The sequence below is a fragment of the Notamacropus eugenii genome, chromosome 6, assembly GCF_028372415.1.
Source record: "Notamacropus eugenii isolate mMacEug1 chromosome 6, mMacEug1.pri_v2, whole genome shotgun sequence".
Taxonomy (NCBI): Eukaryota; Metazoa; Chordata; class Mammalia; order Diprotodontia; family Macropodidae; genus Notamacropus; species Notamacropus eugenii.
In genome coordinates, this window is record NC_092877.1 from 97,765,964 (window position 1) to 97,789,143 (window position 23,180).

At 37.6% G+C, this 23,180-nt stretch overlaps 1 long non-coding RNA gene and 1 pseudogene across 2 annotated transcripts in view; one reads left to right on the forward strand and one right to left on the reverse strand.

Moving 5' to 3' along the window:
* The window catches only part of LOC140510511 (uncharacterized), a 73,680-nt gene that overhangs the window by 10,616 nt on the left and 39,884 nt on the right, over nt 1-23,180 (forward strand). The gene's annotated exons all lie outside the window — the stretch shown is intronic.
* On the reverse strand, nt 17,670-19,178 carry LOC140510806 (ATP synthase subunit beta, mitochondrial pseudogene; annotated as a pseudogene).

Sequence of the window (23,180 nt, forward strand, 5' to 3'; positions counted from 1 at the left end):
GACTATTTATCTATACTTTCTTCACTGTAGGCAACTCTGTACTCTGTTATAATTTCTTTGTAACTTAAACATTTAGAGAGTTGCCTATGGTGCTTAGAAGTTGTGAATTGCTCACAGTTACATCCTATTCTCTCTATGTCAAGCTCTTTCTCTTGCTACCATCACTGTTTATTTAATTCTGTTATATATTAGGAAATGCACTGTTCTGATTTGTATTATGTCACAACAGAGGAAAGAAATGCAAAAAGTATTGGACTATTGAATTAGATATCTAGTTTTATTGACAGAAAAAGGGAGAAATATAATGAGGAATAGGTTGCAATAGATATCCTAACCCAGAGAGGCTCACTGACTGAAAGTATCAGGAGATTGGATGTTACAAGTTAGTATTTAGAAATCAAGAAGGGGACTTTTGAAAATAATGACAAGAGAATGCCCCAAGGATAAGTGCAAGAAGCTATGTCCAAAATAGAGTTGCAATCCCTCTGGATGTAGAGTGAAGTCAGCACAATCTAAAGATCAGAGTCAATTCTGTGACAACTTCAATCAACAGAATTGAAGACTGATTTGTCAATGACAGCAACTCTCCTGTGCCTGAATAACAGCCCTTTGCTCCTTCTGCTGGAGCTCCAGGACACAAGATGCTACCTTTATTCCTTCTGTACAGTTCAGTCATTTCTCCAGGCTTTTAACACCATGATTTTCTCCAATTTCCCAAATCTCTTTATTATGGGGGCACCCCAGATATCTATATATCCTTACCTTCTTAAGACCCTAAGTGTTTGTTTCTGAGTAACCCAGAGAGACCCATTGTTTTGATATATTCTCCTCAGGACAGCAATAATTTTGAATGCTACATGTAAAGATAAACACTATTGACCTGCTTTTGATAGAAAGTGCTCTAGGAGTCATTTTCCAGTTTTACAGATAGACTTGGGCTGACGGAAACATGTAGCTACCCCTTGTGACTTGAAGCATTAATTTTTCAAAGGATCAGCCATAGTTGAGGGTGCAGCTAATGGCTATGAATTCAAAGGAAACTGACACAGAAACTGACAAGATCATAGAACATGATACAGAAGAAAATACCACTAGATTTGGATTCAAAATAGTTCAAATTTTATTCATTTCAGAATTTAACTCTCAGTTAAAACATTATTATAAAACTCCCAAATATTTTTACTCAAATGTTATATTTTCATGAAGTTACTTAACAATGTTAGGTGTATCTGTGTTATGAAATAAAGGATGATAATATCATAAGATGAGGATGAGAATATTGGGGGAACAGTAAGATCTTTAGAAGAAGAGTGATATAATAGAGAGAGCATTACATTTGGAAGAGAAAGATCTGGAATAAAAAAAAAAAACTGACTGCTGCCTCTTACCATTGTGACCTTAAGAAAGTGACTCAAACTCTCTGGTTTCTTCATCTGTTACACCAGAAAATTGGGTAATATAGGTTTAGTGTTGGAAGGAACTTCAGACATAATCTACGTCAAGTTTTTCATTTTAACGAAGAAACTGAAACCCAGAGAAGTTATGAAGGGATTTGCCCAAAATCACTGAAGTACTAAGTGACACAGTTAAGATTTGTTCTTTGATTAGATACTACGCTATTCCACACTGTCTCTTCAAAAGTAGAATAGATGGCCTCTGAGGCCTCTTCCAATTCTAAATCTGTGACCTTGTAGAGTCATAGCTATCTGAGTTAAGCAACCAAAAGATGTCACCACAATTGCTCTCTGCAGCCTTTCTTTTCATTTTCAATAAGCTATTTTTTCTTTGCCACCCTATTTGCTCTTTCGCTCTTTTCATTTTAACTATTTTTCCATTCTCCTCCTCTAACCCTGGTTCTTGCATCCCTTACCCACCATGGTACACCAACACATGTTACAAGACATGATTCCTCTGTGGCACAACATCTTTCCCTATGATTATTTTGCTATTTATATTTTCTAACTTTTGCAAATATTTTGTCACCTAAAAATACTGAGTTTATTATTTCTAAAGTACCTGATGAAGCCACTGGTGCCAATAAAGCATAATGGTATCCTAAACATAAATTTTCTTTCTTCTCTTCACATCTACTTCCTTCAAGGTTCAGCTCATACCATCTCTTACAAAAGACCTTTCCTAGTTCAGTTTCTTCAAAGTTACTGTATTTGCTTTGTATTGACTTATCTCTATACAGTCTACTTTCCTCTAGTAGAAATTAAACCATTTGAGGGCAGATATTGTTTCTTTCAGATATTCACATTTCTAAAACTTGGCACATAGCGAATGATTCATGACGGCTCACACAGTCAGTGAATTATAATGAAAGACAGGGGTGAAAAGAGATAAGTAATAGGTATTCTATTTCTATCTTTAAGATGTCTTCCTGTGGCCTTGATTTACATATGTTTCTGACTATAAAGTAGCCAAAGAATCAAGTTAGTTCAATAACTTGTTTGTTTTTATTTATGGATATATGATCTAAAACTGAAAAACAACAACACCCTTTTAAGTGAGTTAGCAGACTAATGCTTCTATCAGTACCTTTTCAGCTAGTATGTGTTATTCCTGCTGGAGCAATTAACTCTTGCTGGGAACATTTTTGCAGATATGGTTTATTTATGTGGTAGAAGCAATCATTGTTCAATCACATTACCTTGCTATTCACCACCAATTATCCCTAGATACGCTGAACTTTGTAAAGCAAATTGAACCATCTGTTACATACATAAACCTCTGAATTCTCTGAAATGCTTAAAACTCAGAAAATAAATGTTTACAGTGAATGAAAAATTATGATGATCCACAAAAGCCATTTAGAATCTGTTTCGTAATGCCTTGCACAATGCATTTTATAGAATTCAGATTTGAACTAACCATTCATTGAAGCTGACTTTCTCCTTTTCTTACAGGGAAAGGGGCAGCAAAACTCTCTAGACAAAGTGGAAGAGATTCAGTGGTGACATGTATTTCATGCCTTCTTTTTTTACTGGTGATATTCTGATTTTGAGTGAGAATCTTAGAGTATTCCATATGAACTTAGCAAAACCTGAGAATTGAGCTTCACAGAATTAAGTGAAAGAGAATTTACTGAACATTTAATATAACTCTTTCCCTTTGGTAGAGGAGTTCTGAACCACTTCTTGGTGTTATGATTCCCTTTGTGAGTCTGGTGAAGTCAATGTTCTTCTCAGAATGTTTTTAAGTTCAAAAAATAAAATAAATAGGATTGCAAAGGAAACAAATAATGTTGAAATATGTATGTCAAAATGTGGTAAAGAAACAAATGTTCATGGACCAGAGGTTAAAAACTCATGCTGGACAAATCAAATAGGGCCTAAGGAAATTTAGTGACTGGTCCAAAATCTCATAACTAGACATGTAGACTGGTATATCTATTATACCATAATCCTCTTGAGTTTAGTAAATTGGGGGGAAAAACCAGTCAATTTAGATAAATGACTACGTGGTCCAAAATAGATTCATATGACCATTTGTATTAACAATGACCCCAGCATACACAGGAAGGCCTGCTCTACAGGTTCTCAGATCTGCTTTTTTAAAAGGAAAGCAACTTTTGAGGGATCAATAATCATTTTAATCAAGCACATATGTCATTTACTTAGTTCAAGGGAAAAAGTCAGCACCCTGAACTTCAGAGAAAATACAAACAGAGAAACAAATATCAACCAACAGAGAGGGCTTGCAACTGTCTGACCTTAAGCGAGCCATACATCACAGATCCATCTGTCTAATCATACATACATAGTTATCAGAGAGAGAAGCACCAACATCTGGGTTTTCAAAGCTGAGGGGCTCCTTAGCAGCTTCCCAGAGTCTTATTAGGCCAAACCCACACTTCCTATGAGTAAGCCTCAAAGTAAAACCTCACCTCAGAGTGTTTATATACTTTTCAGAGCCAGAGGGCATCTCAAGCCTTGAGAACCAGTTCCTTATTAGAAAATTAACAAAAGGTGTGGGCCTCCCCTAATCAAGCTTCCTTTAACGGGCAGACACATTAGTGGGTAGGGAAGATCTTTAGCTTTCATAATTACCATTATACCATCTTTTTTGTTTAAATAGCTAATACTTATAAAGCAAACTTAAGGTTTACAAAACATTTTGCATATGTTGTCTAATTTGATTTTCACAACTCAATGCTCATGCACTCAATTTATTTATGAGGAAACTGATCCGAGATAGGGTAAATGAGTTTTGCATGATGTAATAAAAAGATCACTGGATTTGGAATCAGAATCCCAATTCTGATGCTTACTACTTATAGGACCTTGAATAAATCACTTATTCTTTCTGAGTTTTATTTTCTTCATTGATATATCATGTGACCTCTCCCTTCATACAGCTAACTAATATGACCATATAATGTGGCTACACATAGGGAAGTTTTGATAGATACATAGCATATGTCTATTTCCTGTGATCTCTTCATCAAACGTGAGTGACTTTGAATGGGTTAGGAAGAACAAAGTGATTTGCCAATCAAGCAAACTAGTTATATCTGCAATTGGTTGGTCTGGTGGCACAAGAATGAAAGTTTAGAGTTTGTCAATTTGGAAATTAGAGCCAGAAACAGAGGTAAAACCTGGCCACTAAAGGGAATATTTGCCCTTGGGAAGAAGGCAAATTATTCCTTTCCCATACCAGCACTCACCATATTATCAAAGATTGAACCAGTAGTAACTATATATCTTACTGAAAGTGGAGTCATGCACTGAAGACAGATATAGACAGACTCGTAGCAGAAGGTGAAAGCATCTTCAAAGAGCATGGCCAAGACATCAGGGAAGAAGGTTCGCTCTGAAGCTATGAAAAGAACAGATTCTTGGATCAAGCCACATCTGACATTTGAGCAACCCATCCAACAGAGATGCCAAATCCATCACTGAACTGTATAAGAAGATTTTATTTTATTTTTATTAATTTATTTTTAGTTTTCAACATTCCTTTCCGAAAAATTTTGAGTTCCAAATTTTCTCCTCATCTCTCCCTTCCTCCACCCCTAGATGCCATGCATTCTGACTACCCCTTTCTCCAGTATGCCCTCCCTTCTATCACCCCCCTTATCTCCTTTCCCCTTACTTAAATGTAAGAGATTTCTATACCCCATTGTCTGTATATATTATTCCACATTTGCTTGTAAAAACAATTTTTAACATTTACTTTTGAAACTTTGACTTCCAAATTCTCTCCATTCTTCCCTCTCCAACATCACTGAGCAGGCAAGCATTTCAATACAGGTTATACATGTGTATATGTATATATTCTCCCATAATATGTTGTGAAAAAAATTATATTACCTTCCATCCTGTCCCACTCCCCACTTATTCTATTTTCTACTTTGACCCTGTTCCTTTTCTAAAGTGTTTACTTCTGACTACTGCCTCTCCCAACCTGCCCTCCCTTCAATCATCTCCTTCCCCCTTACTTTCCTGAAGGGCAGGGTATCCAATTGAGTGCACATGTTTTTCCCTCCTTAAACCAGATCTGATAAGAGTAAGGATCACTCATTTCCTCTTCACCTCCATTGTGAAACCTTTTTCTTGCCTCTTTTATGTGAGACAATTTACCCCATTCTGTCTCTCCATTTCTCCTTCTCCCAGTATATTCTTCTCTCACTCCTTAATTTCAATTTTTAGATATCATCCTTTCATATTCAACTCAACCTGTTCCATCTGTCTGTCTGTCTATCTATCTATCTATCTATCTATCTATCTATCTATCTATCTATCTATCTATCTATCTGTCTGTCTGTCTGTCTGTCTGTCTGTCTGTCTGTCTGTCTGTCTGTCTGTCTGTCTGTCTGTCTATCTATCTATCTATCTATCTATCTATCTATCTATCTATCTATCTATGTGGCTGTCTGTCTCTCTTTCCTCCAACTACCCCAATCATGAGAAAGGGCTTATGAGTTACAAATATCATCTTTCCATGTTGAAATGTAAGCAGTTCAATTTTAGTGAGCCCCTTATAATTTTTATTTCCTGTTTGACTTTTCATATTTCTTTTGATTCTTGTATTTGAAATTCAACTATTCTACTCTGCTCTTTTGATCAAGAATGCTTGAAAGTCCACTACTGAATGTCCAATTTTCCTTGTAAGTATTATACTCAGTTTTGCTGGGTAGGTGATTCTTGGTTTTAATCTTAGTTCCTCTGACCTTTGGAATATCATATTCCAAGTCCTTTGATCCCTTAAAGAAGAAGCTGCTAGATCTTGTGTTATCCTGATTGTGTGCCCACAATACTCAAATTATTTTTTTTTCTGGCTGCTTGCAATATTTTCTTCTTGACCTGGGAAGTCTGGAATTTGGTTACAATGTGCCTAAGAATTTTCCTTTTGAGATCTCTTTTGAGAAGTGATTGGTGGATTATTTCCATTTTGATTTTACCCTGTAGTTCTAGGATATCAGGGCAGTTTTCCTTGATAATTTCTTGAAAGATGATGTCTATTTTCTTTTTTTTATCATGGCTTTCAGGTAGACCACTGATTTTTAAATTATCTCTCCTGGATCTAATTTCCAGGTCAGTGGTTTTTCTAATGTGACATTTTTATTAGCAAGGACCCCAACATACAAAGGAGGACCTGCTGTATAGGTTCTTAGATCTTCTTTTCTAGAAGGAAAGAAACTTTTGAGGGGTCAACAATCTACTTTAATCAAGCATATATATATATATATATATATATATATGTATGTATGTATGTATGTATGTATGTATATATATATATATATATGTATGTATGTATGTATGTATGTATGTATGTATGTATGTATGTATCATTCACTTAGTTCAGGGAGAAAAGTCAACACCTTGAACTTTAGAGAAAATACAGAGAAATAAAAACAATAACAGACAGGACTTCCAACTGTCTGACCACAAGCAATATATACATATATACCTGAGAGAGAAGCATCAACATCTGGGTTTTCAAAGTCAAAGGGTTCTTTATTGCCTGCCCAGAGTCTCATCTCATCAAACAAATACTTCAAATGAGTAGGCTCCAAAGTAAAACCTCACCTCAGAGTATTTATACACTTTTCAGAGCTGGTGGCAGGATCCTCTGACCCAGGACCCCAAAAGAAATTAACAAAAGGTATTGAAGCCTATGAATAGGTGGGGAAGATCTTTAACTTTTCCTCCCACCCACCCCTAACCTTAAATTATCATTACAATATTTCACATTGTCTTCTATTTTTTTTCTTTTGATTCAGTTTTATAATTTTTTGATTTCTCATAAAGTCATTAGCTTCCATTTGCTGCATTCTAAGTTTTAAGGAATTATTTTCTTCATTGAGCTTCTGGATTCCTTTTCCATTTGACCAGTTTGGTTTTTTAAGGCATTCTTTTCCTCATTGACTTTTTAAAGCTCTTTTGCCATTTAGGTTAATCTACTTTTAAAAGTGTTACTTTCTTCAGTATTTTGGGAGTCTCCTTTGCCAAGCTATTGACTTGCTTTTCATGATTTTCTTGCATTACTCTCATTTTTCTTCCCAATTTTTCCTCTACTTCTCTTAACTTGATTTTCAAAATTGTTTTTGTGCTCTTCCATGGCCTGAGACCAATTCATATCTAGGAGCTTTGACTCTGTTGTCTTTTTTTCTGTATTTTTTGATCTTCTTTGTCACCAAAGTAAGGTTCTATAGTCTGAGTATTTTTCTGTTGTTTGGTGATTTTCCCAGTTAAATATTTGACTTTTTAATATTTGGTCAAGGTAGAACTCTGCTTCCAGTAGAGGTGGAGGTGTACATGGGAGTGCTGTCTCAGGCTTCAGCATTTTTGAATCAGCGACTCGATCCCTGAACCCCCATCATCTATGGGTCCAGAGTTCTCCAAGCAGCCACAGCCACAGCCGCTGCAGCCACAGCCGCCACTGCCACTGCTGTTGATGCCACCTCCACTACCTTCGGGCTGGGGCTGGACTATGCTCCTCCCCCACCCAGGTCCAGCAGAGTTTTCACACTGACCTTCTATATTGTCTTTGGCATTTTGGGGTTGAAAAGTCTAGAAACAACCACAATTGCCAGTGATTCAATCCCCTGAGGACTATTATGTCCCTGCCTGTGCTGGTGTAGCCCATGCTCAGCCCAGAGTGATATACCCATCTTGTCAACCCTCAAGGTTGTCTTGGGCTGAAGATTTGTTTCATTTTGTCATTTTGTAGGTTCTGTAGCTCTAGAATTTGTTTAGAGTCATTTTTACAGGTATTTGAAGGGATTTGGGGGAGAACTCACGGAAGTACCTGCTTTTACTCTGCCATTTTGACTCTGCCCCTCCTGTAGAAGGAGATTTTAAAGGGAGAACAGCCTCAGGTATTAAGAGTTATGGACTACCTCTTGCACCTCACTATTTTAGTACATGAAATATGATACATATATAGAAGATATACCTCAGATTTTAGGGAGAATGTTCTATACCAGTTCATAGAGGTAGGGATCCTGTGATCTTGAGATCACACGTGCCCTTCAAGGTCCTTGGCTGCAGCTGAGTCCAAGTCCAACGAATCCTTTTATTATGCAGATTTATTCTGTGAAGTTTGGATTCAGTCTATCCTGTTTGTATCACTGTTTAAATTGTTACTGATTCTATTCAGCTCGCTCTGCATCAGTTCATAAAATTCTTCTATATTTCTCCTGAAATTCTACATCATATTCTTATATCACAATTTGTTTAACTATTCCCCAATAGGAAGCCAGTTTTTAAATTTTAAACTTTTGAGTATCACACACCCACAAACACCTCCACCCCTCCACACACTCAAAAACCCTGCTGTGCACATTTTTGTATTTATCTGTGCTTTTCCTCTCCCTTTGATTTTTTTGAATGCATAAGACTGGTAGTTGTATAAGTTGAATCAAAATGTATATGCAATTTGGTACATTTGGGGGCACTGTTCCAAGATCTTTTACAGAATGTAACAGCTGAAACAATGCATTGCTTTGCAAACAGTGCATTAATGTGCATTTTTGTCTTGTAGATCCTACAATATTTTTTATTTTCTTTTTTGTCATCATTGCCAATTTGATGGATATGAAGTAGAACTATAGTCTTGCTTTGAATTCCATTTTTATATTAAGGATTTTTCCTATATGGTTATTGACAACCTGGAATTCTTTCATTGATACTTTTCAGTATTATCTTCCAGGATTTAGGCCATTTTTTTTTATCATCTGCATTTTCCCCCCAATTTCTTTATCTAGATTTATTAGTGATTGCAGGTAGGGAGTTTGGAATGGTCACTTTCTGAACAACCTGATTGTAGTATAATCAATAGGGCTTACTAATTTCCTGTCATATAAAGTTTTAATAAGGAATAATAGGAATCTGAAAAATCTTTGACTAGCTACAAATCACTAAAAATTAAATATGAGATCATAAGCATTTTCATTTGGAAGATCTATTATTTCATTATTAGACAATGACATTTGTAAACTGCATACAGTAGAGTAATGAATCCACCTGGTCAGCCCTCTCTTCTAGTTGAAGCTCTGAGTAACTCACTTTTTAAAAAAATGTATAATTTATTTATTTTCAGTTTACAACATTCATTTCCACAAAATTTTGGATTCCCGATTTTCTCCCCATCTCTCCCCACCCCCCATCCCAGGACAGCATGTATCCCATTCACCTTTTCCCAATCTACCCTCCCTTCTATCACTTCACCCCCTTCTCCCATCCTCTTCCCCTCTATTTTTCTGTAGGGCAAGATAGATTTCTATACCCTATTGCCTGTGCATCTAATTTCTTAGTTGCATGAAAGAACAACTTTTAAGATTCCTTTTTCAAGCCTTGAGTCCCGCATTCTCTCCCTTGCTCCCTCCCCAACTACCCTTATTGAGAAAACAAGCAGTTCAACGTACGTCATATATGTGTAGCCATGCAAAACACTTCCATAGCAGTCATATTGCAAAAGACTAACCACATTTCCCTCTGTCCTATCCTGCCCTCCATTTATTCCATTTACTCTCTTGACCTGTCCTCCCACAATAGTGTTTGCTTCTGATTGCCATTTCCCCCAGTCTGTTGTCCCTTCTATTATCCTCCTTCTCCTATCCCCTTTCCCCCTGTCTTCGTACAAGTTAAGATAGGTTTCCATGTCAAATTGAGTGTGCGTTTTTCTCTCCTTCAGCCAAATCTGACGTGAGTAAGGCTCACTTATTCCCTTTCATCTCCCCTCTCTTCCCTTCAATTGTAAATGCTTGCCTCTTTTATGTGAGATGATTTGCTACATTCTACCTCAACCTTCCTCTCTCTCCCAGTATATTACTTCCAATAGTTAATTTTATTTTTTAGGTATTCTCCCTTCATATTCAGCTTATCCTATGCCCCCCCCCCCCCCCCACTTCTCATGAGTTGTAAATGTCATCCTTCCGTGTAAGAATATAAACAGTTCAACTTTAATGAGTCTCTTTTGTCTTTTCTTTCCTGTTTACCTTTTCATATTTCTCTTGATTCTTGTATTTATTTGAAAGTCTATTTACCTCTGGCCTTTTCAACAAGAATGCTTAGAAATCTTCTATTTCATTGAATAATCATTTTTTTCTGCTGAAGTATTATATTCAATTTTGTTGGATAGGTGATTCCTGGTTTTAATCCTTTGACCTCCAGAATATCATATTCCAAGCCCTACACAGGGAATTTGCACCAGATTGCAAAGTTAACATTTGTAACCTGGTACAAATAGTCATAAATAAGATGAAACTTTACCTGGTTTACATTGATATTCACATGTCTTGTACTTCTGTGAGGGTTTCAACTATCCTTTCATATTGATCCTCATTCCTACAATTCCATCAGTTGCACAATAAGCAACCACATGAGCCAGGAGACTTGAGAAATTTCTCTGGGGCTTTTACTATTTTTCTCTGTGCTGTGCCATGCCTGGAGATCTACCTTCCAGTTGGGATTTTTAGTTTTTCTGGTAAAATTATGTATGTCCTTCTGTGTACTTTGGGAACAGTGGGGATTGGGGTGAGGGTTGCTGTAGAGATTTGGTTCAGGTGAATTCATGACACTAGGTAGTAAATCGGTTTACTAAATATTCTCTTATTAACCATATACAATAGTAGGGACTAAAAACAGTGCTCAACATAATCCCTTATCAAGTCAAATTTAACATTTTATGTCTTAAAAACTTTTCTTCTTCTCCTGTCTCCAAGAATTTGCAAAAGTTAAATATTTACTTCATAGGCTCCAAACCAGATAATTACATTACTTGAAATTACTTCTCAATGTCCCTCTTTTCCAATGAGCCTGTTACCCTTATTTAAGAGAGCAATTATCTTGGCTGCCTTTAAATGGTCCCTATAGTGGGGGAGAACTCAGATGGCTATGATGTATAGCTTTTTAAAAATTTTCCCCCTCTATAACTTCCTAGGAATGTCTTAGCAACACCCTTTTGAATATCTTTATATACCAAAAGGATCTTTTGGTTTTATGAAGAATCATCCTTCCAAAGAAAGGGGGCTAAGATATGTTAGTGCATAATTCATACTTTTTCTCTGTTTTATCCTGTGCTCTTGACTTGTCTCTCATGACCTTGATTTTTGCTAAGTCTGACGAATCCAGCAAGAAGTTTCACAACTGAGACTGACCTTTTTGGTAGACTGACAATTATGAAAGATTAAATACATTTTTTGTGGAAAATAAATGGAAGTCCCACTTCTGCTTATTATCTTAATTGGATCGGCTTTGCTTTCTCTTTTTGAGTATGAAACTAAACCTTCAGCACTTTGAGCTCCTCAGCCTTACCTTTGAAAGTCTTGACTGCTTGATCACTGACTGTGAAACTTGCTTGGCACTCCTTCCAAGCATATTCTTCAAACTGTTTTCTTAGTCACTCAACTCTAAATACTACTACCTGCCAACATTCAAACCCTTGTCTCTGTTCTGCGAAATCTTTCCAAGTGACCAAATGAATCAGTGATGAAACACAACAGAGGATCTAGTCTGTCAGTGACTTTCCTTCCAATTGTATCAGGGCCCTTTTTTTTACTGGCACAGTGTGGTTCTTTTCCTATCACTGACTTTCATATGACTATGTGCTTAAACTTCAAGTTCACTTTGCACCAGGACAGATTCTGTTTCTGCAGCCTTGACTGCCTAATTGGTGTTCAACAAAAACACTTTATCAATATTTAAGTCATTTACATTAATATAACAAGGCATTCTACTTAGCCAAGTTTCCTTAAACATTTGAAAAATGTTTTATCTCACCCTATATCTTTGCACCATTCTATTCTTATCTAAGTGTTGGTTTAAATTATGAAAAAATGATATATTAAACTCTTGAGGAAAACCAAAGTAGGCATATATTTGGTAATTTTTCATTCATAAGAAATTCATTCCACTTTCTCCTCTGAGGTTGCTTTGAACCAAAACATATGTCCCAATGAATAAATAAGCATTTTTAAAATGCCTACTATATGCCATGCATTATTCTAGGTACTGGCTGTGTAAAGATAATAAATGAATCAATGCCCATCATTCAAGGAGCTTACATTTCGAAGTATAAGGCAGAGCTTTCCATTTCTTGTTTGGGTAAATTGGGAATTTCTATCTAAATAGCTTACTAACACTTAATATAGTAAAGTTCTTCCATGTAGGGTGTATCTTTTCTGCTGGTATAATAAATTAATATGTTTCTTCCCTATGATTTCCATATTGACTGAGCATGTGAGAAATGGGTCCAATAAGATACAGTTGGGTTTTCCAATATTTTTCTGATGTCTTTGAATTTTCTGGAAAACTAGTTTCATTAGACATATGTTATCACACACACACACACACACACACACACACACACACACACACTTTGAACTATGGAGGAAGAGACATAGAGGACCCTTCTGCTCCTAGCAGCCACTATGATCATTTTTATTATTTTATTGCTTACCACATTGAAGAGCAACACTCAGAGCATTCATCTCCATACTCCTAACATCCTTACATGTATGTATATTTTTTTTACATGTACTACCTATTTTCCTTTACTTCTGTATTATGGCTTTCTCCACAAAGCTTGTCCAAAGTGATTCAATTAGTGAACAAAGGAATTTGATGAAAGCATCAAACACTATTGAAACAATGTTGGGAAAAGTCTATCAGTACAGAAAAGACTTTAGTAATTCTTCACCTATACTCTGTGCCTCAGTACAATACATTAAACATTCCTGTTGTACCATAATTTGGGGGCTAATGTTTCATCCTCCTCAATCTCAGAAAACTTATGTATATTGCTAGTATCTTCTCTGCTGTGGTAACAATCTACGATCAAGAAAAGATAGAACAAAAATGACTAATAGGGGGCTGGAAGATAGTAAGAAAGTACTTAGCTCCCCTTGTCGATTTCAGATTCCAGGCTAGAGTGAAGGATAGTACCTTATTACAAAGATAAAAGAACTGGCTCACTGGATCACTCAGTCAATGCCACTGATCACTAAATAATTATTCTTGAAGACTATGATAGGTGCTACTATATTATCGGAGAAAGGCAAATGTCTTGATCCCCCCCCCCCCAAGAAAAAGAGGTACACAGAGAGGAGGAGGATGTATTCTGCTGACTGTTGGCCTGTGAATTTGTATTTCACTTTCAAAAAGATGTTAAGAACAGTGAGTGTACATTTAGAGAAAAAGGGGTTAATCATGAGGCTCCATTAGGGCCATCAAGAACAGAACATGCCCTTTTTTTTGACAAGGTTACAAGACTAGTTTTATTATTTACTATTTATTATTTACTAGTTTTTATTATTTATTTTTTCAATGTACAAAAAAAATCTAATTTTTATCCTACCATCATTCCATTGAAAAAGAAGAAAACCCTTGAAGCAAAGATACATCGTGAAGCAAAACAAAATTCCACATTGGTAATGCTCAAAAAGATAAATGCATCATCCACATTCTGAGTCAATCACCTCTATATTAAAAGGTAGATTACCAAGATTTCAGTAAGAATTTGTTAAAACCTTTCTTGCTATTCTTAAGAAAAATTTTAAAAATATAGTAATGTGAACTGCATTAAGAGAGGTAGAGCAACCAGGACTAGGGAGGTGTTAGCCTCTCTATATGCCTATTTGACTGCTGAAATAGGCAAATATTTCCAAGGTAATTGTGCACTGCAACATTTTCATTTGACTGTAAGAATACCAAAGTAATTAATACCTCCATAAGAGAAGTATGGGGAAATTAGAAGAGACAGGCCCCAGAGGACTTCAATTAATGAATCCTGGATCATTTGAGCCCTTTTGAAACACCTAAATCCTACATCAGTCTTACAGCTTTAAGGAACTTTCCAACATCTCATCAAATTCTAATCCATTAAGATGTACTACATAGAGTGGCCTCCTGTATGTTGCCTTGTTTAGCACTTCTAATGAACTTCAGAAGGACTTTTCTTTTTGGTGACTCACCTTAGTACTTTAATGCTTTTGCTTAGGGACTCTGCCCTGAAAACCTTGTCTAGGCATTACAGAAGGACAAGGATAAGGAAACAAGAAAAGTGAAGATGAATAACTCATCTCATACAATTCTATCATCCATTCTATCCTTTTAGGACTCTTTCCCCAGACACATAAAATGGACTGTGAGATGTACATTTTATTCAAAAGTTTAAATATTCTTCACACAGTACTCCTCACAAGTGCTCTTCAGCCAGTTTTTCAGCTTTTTTAAAAAATTAATTAATATATTTTTAATGTTTTACAATCACTACCGAAAAGCTTATATTTTCACCCCCCCCCACTCCCCACCACCCGCCTCCTTCTCCAAGATGCCATACAATTCTATATATGATCTACATACACACATGCACATACACCCATATACAAACAAGATTTGCTACATTCTTCAAATGAATTCCATAGTTCTTTCTCTAAGTGTAGAAGGTGTTTTGTCTTGGAAAACCATTGGGAGTTTTTATTATTATTATTTTTTAAATTCTTGAATTATTGTGAAATTCCAAGTCTACCAGAAAAAACTCGCACATTGTGGTCGAATTTGTGGGCATAAAGTTGGGCAAAGTAATTTCTAATTACTGTTTTAATTTCCTCCTCATTGGAGGTGAGTTCACCCCTTTGATTTTTAATATTAGTAATTTGATTTTCTTCTTTCTTTTTTTAATCAGAGTGACCAAAAGTTTAACAATTTTATTAGTTTTTTCATAAAACCAACTTGCAGCCTTCCCTTCCTTCTTTTAGCCCCATCACTTTTACTCCTCTTTACCCTTACTGCTTCTTCCCTCCCTTTTAGCTTCCCTCCCCTTTCTCCCCCTTTGCCTCCTACTGCCTATAGAGCTAGATAGGATTATCTATTTAAGTTTATTGTTCCCTCCTTGAAATAAATCAGATGAGAGTGCCTCTCAAACAATGCTTATCATTCTCCCCTCTTTCCCTCCAGTATAATTTTGTACTTCTTCCTGTGATGTAATTTATCATTTTCTGCTCCCTCCTTTTCACACCTCCTTTTACAATCCCTTTGGCATACTTAAATCATTTTTTTTTAACATGACTTCATTTACTTTATACCCATTCCCTCTATGTATCCCTTTTATATTTCATAATAGATGCACAGTTCTCAAGATTAACAGGTATCATCTTCCCTTATAGGGAGGTAAACAGTTTGCCTAAATTGAGTAACAAGTTGTTGTTTTTTTTTCCCCTCGTTTATCTTTTTACGCTTCTTTTGAGACCTGCACTTGAAGATTGAATTGTCTATTAAGTTCTGATGTTTTTGTCAAGAAGATCTGGAAATCTTTTACCTTGTTGAATGACAATCTCCTTGCCTGAAATGTTATGCTGAACTTTGCTGGTTAGTTGATCCTTGGGTGTAGTCTCAGCTCCTTTGCCTTATGGAATATTGGATTCCAATTCCTTCGATCTTTTAATGTAGAAGCTGAAAGGTCCTGTGTGATCCTAACTGTTGCTCCTTGATATTTGAATTGTTTCTTTCTGGCTGCCTGTAGTATTTTCTCCTTCACTTGATAGTTGGAATTTGGCAACAATATTTCTTGGGGTTTTGTGTTTGGGATCCCTTTTGGGAGGTGAACGGTGAATTCTTTTGATAGCTCTTTTGCCTTCTGGATCTAGCACTTCTGGGCAGTTTTCCTTGATGATTTCCTGGAAGATATTGTCCAGAATCTTCGTTTGGCATGGTTTTCTGGCAGGCCAATAATTCTTAAATTTTCTCTCCTGGATCTATTTTCCAGGTCAGTTGTTTTTCCAATCAGATATTTTACATTTTCTTCTATCTTTTCATTCTTTAGATTTTGTTTGACTGATTGTTGCTGTCTCATTGAGTCATTAGTTTCTACTTGCCCAATTCTAATCTTTATCAAATTGTTTTCTTCAGTTAACTTTTGCATCTCTTTTCCCACCTGTCCAATTTTTCCTTTTAAGGAGTTATTTTCTCCAGTTAAATTTTGTACTTCCTTTTCCATTTGTTCAATTTTCCTTTTCAAAGAGATGTTCTCATCAGTGAATTCTTTTTTCATAATTTTAAAATCATTGGCCAGTTTTTCTTCTATTTCCTTCTTCAGTTGTTCCAGGAGAGCTGTTTGTGCATGTGAGCAGTTCATAATCCCTTCTGAAGTTTCAGATGGAAGTATAGTCTCAGTACTAACCTCTTTGGTATCTGTGTTTTGCTCTTTATCTCCATAGAAAGATTCTATGGTTTTTTGCCCCTCTTTTGCTTTTTCTTGTTCATGATGTTGATTGTGAGTTGTGGCTTCTAGTTCTTTCAGTTATAAGCTGTAGAAATTGGTGTTGAGCTGACTTGTGTGGAAAAGCTAAGAGCAGGTTTTTGTTTTGTGTTTCCTGGATCAGCCCTGGGGTTAGCTTGTGAAGTGTGGGGGAGGAGTGGTCTGGTCACAGGAGATCTCCTCAGCTGAACTGAGGCAAAGACAAGCTCAGGGGATGGTGATAGCAGCTGCTCTATTGTCTTCCCATTTCCCCCAGAGGGCTGAGGCATGCCTAGATGCTAATTCATGTTCCCACCCTTCCTGGGGCTCCTCTCCTGGTGCTGAGTCTTACCTGGGTCCTAGTCCAAGTTTTCTCTTCCCTGGGTCCTTGGTCCTTCCAGATTGCCTCCACCACAGTAGGAGGAATCCCCCTTAGCTATTTTCCTAGCCTCAGGTGTTATGAGACTATTTGCCCTCTCTGCTGTTCCCAATGATCCAAGATTTTTCTGGGGAAATATTTTATGGTTCTTTCAAGGTCATCAAAGGAGAAGGAGAGAGCATTTACTCATCACTCCACCATCCTGGCTACCAGAAGTTCAAGTAGGTGACTTACCAACGTTTAATCTGTGGGCTGAAAGTTTCAGGAGGTGCTGCGCTGATACCTGGTGCTCAACAGCTCTCTCTGGCTCAGTCTGGCTGGTCTCCCACCCTTGGTTGCCACTCTGCCAGTTCCTCCTGCTGCCCTCAGGTTTCCTGGGGGGCCCTTCTGCTCCACTGCTCTGGACATGCTGCGCTGTGCACTGTGGGTTCACCCCCATTGAACAGATCCTTCCTGTGGACCTTCCAGTCTGTCTTGGGCTCTGAATCCACCACAGTCTGTCTCCCACTGGATTCCTCACCTACCAAATTTGTTGAGATTCTCCTTTCAGAGGTATCTGAAGGAGTTTGTCCAAGAGCTTAGGTGTGTTGTTGCTCTCACTCCATCATCTTGGCTCTGTCCCCAGTTTTTCAGCTTTTGTCACATCTTCTTCAGTGGGTCCAACCATACACAAGGCCTGCTCTGGGAGATGGTCATACTGACCTTCCCAGATTTGCTGGAATTCCTTAATAGTTTCTTTCAGGGGTACCAACTTCACATGTCTCCTGTGAATACCTCAGCAACCTGGAATGGCTGTGACAAGAAACGCTGGATTTTCTGGGCCCAAGACACTGTCAACTTGTCTTCTTCAAACAACTCATCCATACCAAGGATAGCAATGATATCCTACAGGGACTTATAGTCTTGCAGAATCTTTTGCACATCTTGGGCAACATTATAATGCTCTTTGCCAACAATATTGGGGTCTATGATCCAGGAAGTAGAGTCCAGAGGATCCACTGCAGGATCAATGTCCAGCTCAGCAATGGCCCAGGGCAGCCCAATGGTAGCATCCAAGTAGGCAAAGGTGGTGGCAGGAGCAGGGCAGTCAAGTCATCAGCAGGGACATAGATGGATTGGCCAAAGTGGGTTGGTAACCAATGGCAGAGGTGATTCTGCCTAGTAAAGCAGACACCTCTGAGTCAGCCTGAGTGAATCAGAAGATATTATCAATGAATAGCAATACATCTTGATCCTCTTGGTTTCTGAAGTATTTAGCCACAGTGAGGCCAGTCAAAGCTACCTAAGCTCAAGTGTTTGGTGGTTCATTCATTTGGCCATATACCAATGCTGCCTTGGAAGTAGCATCCTTCAGAGTGATGACACCAAACTCAATCATCTCATGGTACAAGTCATTGCCTTCTCCGGTCTGTTCACCAAAACCAGCAAACACAGAATAACCACCATGGGCCTTGGCAACTTTATTGATTAGTTCCATAATCAATACCATCTTTCTCACACCAGCACTACCAAAGAGATCAATTTTGCCACCCTTGGCATATGGGGCCAAAAGATCCACAACTTTGATGCCAATGGACAGGATTTCTTGCTCTATACTATCCTTGTGAATTCAGGAGCTTCAGCATGAATAGCAGCAAACTGGTTTTGATGGGACCCCTTTCATCGATAGGTTGTCCAATCACATTCATGATTTTTCCTATGGTCTCAGGGCCCACAGGAATTTTGATTGGGGCTCCAGGACCTTCTGCCTTCTGACCAGTCCTTCAGTACCATCATAGAAATGGTCTGGACTGTGCTCTCACCCAGATGTTGAGCAACCTCCAGAACCAGCCTGGTTTCCCTGTCCTGCACTTCCAGGGCATTGAGGATGGAAGGGAGCCTCTCATCAAGCTGCACGTCCACCACAGCCCCAATGACCGCCACGATGCACCCGCTGGGCTGCCCCTCTCTTAGGGGCAGAGGATGTCTGGGTAGCATAGTCCTGGGCTAGCTTGATTGCAGCTGGGGCAGCCTGCAACAAGATCTGGGCTTGGAGCAATGACTCTGAAGCACCCAGGCCCTGAAAGGTGCCCGAGGCCAAGACAGCTTTAGTGCCACTCAACAGCCCCAACATGGCAGAGTCTGGGGGGACACACAGGACTCTTCCTTCTGAAGCTGACAGGGAACGTATGGAAATGAATTCTTCTAGTGTGAGGTAGCATGGCATAGTACAGCAAATGTTGTATTTGATTCAGCAGAGATTTGGGTTCAAATCTTACATCTGGTGTTACATATGAATTTGGACAAGACTAATACTCAGTTTTTAATGCTCTAATCTGCAGTTTCTTCCTCTGCAAAATAGGAGCAATAATTACTGCACCACTTGTTTCACAGAGCTGGTGTAAGAGTATACAAGAAACAATGTTTCCAGTAAATTTGAAGTGATTAGAAATGTTAGTTATTATTAAACAAGTTTTCAGTGGTTCAGGTTTGTATTAATGAAGCCACTTATGACATGTGAAGTTGTAGCATCTATATTGGAACAGATATTAAGTTTATCAGTGAATACATGTTGGATAGAAAGTGCAGACTGACAAAGAGCTGCACACAGAATGAATAAAAAGCAGAGAGTAGGATGAACTGTATTAGGGAACCTGGTACTGTCACCGAACCACCCTCAGGTACAAACAAACGACTATTTATATGTTGATGCTGTCTGACTGTGAATCAAGGAATTCCACATTATTTAAAGAATTAAAATTTTAGAACAACCAAGTATGGAGGAAAGATATGTGGTGGGGAATGGTAAATAGAGAACAATTTATTCATATATACGTATGCATATATATATATATGTGTGTGTGCATATATATGTGTACATTCTCATATATACAAATGTATATATGTGTATATATGTACATATATATAAGTACATCCTCATATATACAAATGTGTATATATATATGTATATATATATACACACATATAGACTATATATATACATGTATATATATACATATATATTTCTGTAGCAATTATATGATATGATCCTATAAAATCATCAAAAGGGGTGAATTTAAGGAAAAGATGGAGAAGTGACTGGGCACTGACACCTACAGAATGTTGAAAGAATTTTATAAAGACATATTTTTTGAGGGTGGGGAGGGAAATTACCTGTTAAGGATTCTTTTTCTTTTGCAAATATTTTTATTTATTTATTATTTCTCTATTACAGATAAAAATGTTTAATTTTAGTTTCAAATTCTCTCCCTCTCATACTTGAGAATAAAATTTTATATCTAAATTTCAACATTAGCCATGGTGCAAAACAAAACACACAAAATATAAAAATGAAGGATTTTTTTTTAAAGTACACTTCTAATCAACATTCAGAGTTCATCTATTCTCTCTTTGACACTCATCTCTGTGGAGGGCATTTTTCATCATGTGTCCTTTGGATTATCTTGGATCATTTTCTCAGGGTAGCTATGTCTTTTACAACTGTTCATAGCTACAGTATTGCTTTTACTATATACTGTATTCTCTTGATTTTCCTCACTTCACTTTGCATGGGTTCATATAAGTCTTTCCAGGATTTTTTTTTCTGAAGCTGCTATTCATCAGTTCTTATAACACAATAGTAGTCCATCACAACAATATACCATAAACTGTTCAGTGATTCCCTGATTGATAGATAGCCCTCAATTTCGAATTTTTTGTGGCCACAAAAAGAACTGCTATATATAAGGATTTTTGTACAAATAAGTCTTCTCCCTTTTCTTTCATCTCTTTGATATACAGAACTAGTCATAATATGGTTGGTTCAAAGGTTGTGCACAGTGTCATAGCACTGGGGGTCTAATTCTAAATTGTTCTTCAGAAAGATTACACTAGTTCATATCACCACCAGCAGTACATTAATGTCTCAATTTTTCCAAATGCTCTTCAGTATTTATTAATTTCCTTTTCTGTCATGTAAGTCAATCTTAAAGGTGTGAGGTGGTACCTTAAAGTTGATATAATTTACATTCATCAGATCAACAGGTATTTCGAGCACTTCTTCATATTACCATAGATAACTTTGATTTCTTCATCTGAAAACAACCTGTTAAGATCCTTTGAAAATTTATCAGTTGGGACTAAGAGATGAGAGTGGAGTCAAGATGGCAGAGTGAGAGCAACTACTCACCTAAGGTCTTAGACAAACTCCTTCAGATACCTCTAAAAAGAGAATCTGACCAAATTTTGGAGGGGAAAAATCCAATAAGACACAGACTGTGGCAGATTCATAGCTCAGGACAGACTGGAAAGTCGACGGAAAGGTTCTGTTCTATGAGGGTGAAGGAGCACACAGAGCACAGTGCAAATCATCCCCTCCACAGCAGGGTTGAGCAAGAAAGCCCCAAGGTGATCTGAGGCAGTAGCAGCAATGGAGAATATTAGGCATAACAGTCCAGGACAGGAGTCCAGTGGAACTGAGTGAGTGAGAGCCACAGAGCCTCAGGTATCTGACTTGGCTGCTCTTGAGATTATCAACCCACAGATTAAATGTCTGTAAGTGACCTACTTGAATTTCCAGGAGCCAAAATGACAGAGTGATCAGTAAATGTTCCCTCCCTCTCCCCTTGTTAACCTTAAAAGAATCATAAAATATTTCTCCAGAAAAATCCTGTATCAGTGGGATCAGCAGAAGTGGCAAACAGTCTCGTAGCATGTGAGGCTAGGAAAATTGCTAAGGAGGATTTCTCTTCCTGTGGTGGAAAGGGAACAATGCAGGACCAGAGCTGTCCCAGAAAACCCCATCTCAGTGAACTGGGAAGAGATCCAGAGGTCCAGGGGGATGGGCCTCTCAACCACCAACACCAGGACCCCAGGTGTGCCTCAGTACCCCAGGGGAAACAGGAAGAGACTAGGGCAACCAGGATCACCAGCCACTTAGCTTGTCTTGGTTCTAGCTCAGCTGAAGAGACCTCCTGTGGCCAGATCACCTCTCCCTGACATTTAACAAGCCAGCTCCAGGGCACATCTGGGAAAAACACAAAAAGACTTCACTTGGCCTCTGCTTTCTCACACCAGCCAGCTCAGAACAGGTTCTTTAGTTTCTAGTTGAAAGTACCAGAGGCCACAACACACAAGGTCTCATCAGCATGAGTAAGAAGCAAAGTAGGAAACAAAAGACCACAGAATTTTCTATGGGGACAAGAACCAAAACATGAATACCAAAGAGGTCACCACTGAGACTGTCTTCCTATCTGAAATTTCAGAAGGGACTGATCACCAGCACAAAGATCACTCTTGAAAGAGCTGAAGAAGGATTTTGAAAGTCAAATTAGAGATATAGAAGAAAAACAGGCCAATGATTTTAAAAGGATGAAAAAAGAATTCACTGAAGAGAACGGCTCCCTAAAAAGGAAAATTGGACGAATGGAAAAGAAAGAACACAGGCTAACTGGAGAAAATAATTGCTTAATAGGAATAATTGGACAGATAGAAAAGGAGATGCAAAAGTTAACTGAAGAAAACAATTTGATAAAAATTAGAATTGTGCAAGTAGAAGCTAATGACTCTATGAGACATCAAGAATCAGTCAAACAAAATCTAAAGAATGAAAAGATAGAAGAAAATGTAAAATATCTAATTTGAAAAATAACTGACCTAGAAAATAGATCCAGGAGAGAAAAATCTAAGAATTATTAGCCTACCAGAAAGCTATGATGAAAAAAAAAAACCTGGACAATATCTTCCAAGAAATCATCAAAAAAACCTGCCCAGAAGTCCTAGATCCAGAGGACGAAATAGTCATAGAAAGAATTCACTGTTCACCTCCCGAAAGGGATTTCAAACTAAAAACACCCAGGATTATCATTGTCAAATTCCAGGACTATGAAGTGAAGTAGAAAATACTACAGGCAACCAGAAAGAAACCATTCAAATATCGAAGAGCTACAGTCAGGATCACACAGGACCTTGCAGCTTCTACGTTAAAAGATAATAGGAATAGGGATATGATATTCTGTAAGGCAGAAGAGCTAGGACTACAACCAAGGATCAATTATCCAGCAAATTGGAACATAATATTTCAGCAAGGAAATGGACATTCAATGAAATAAGGGATTTCCAGAACTTCCTGATAAAA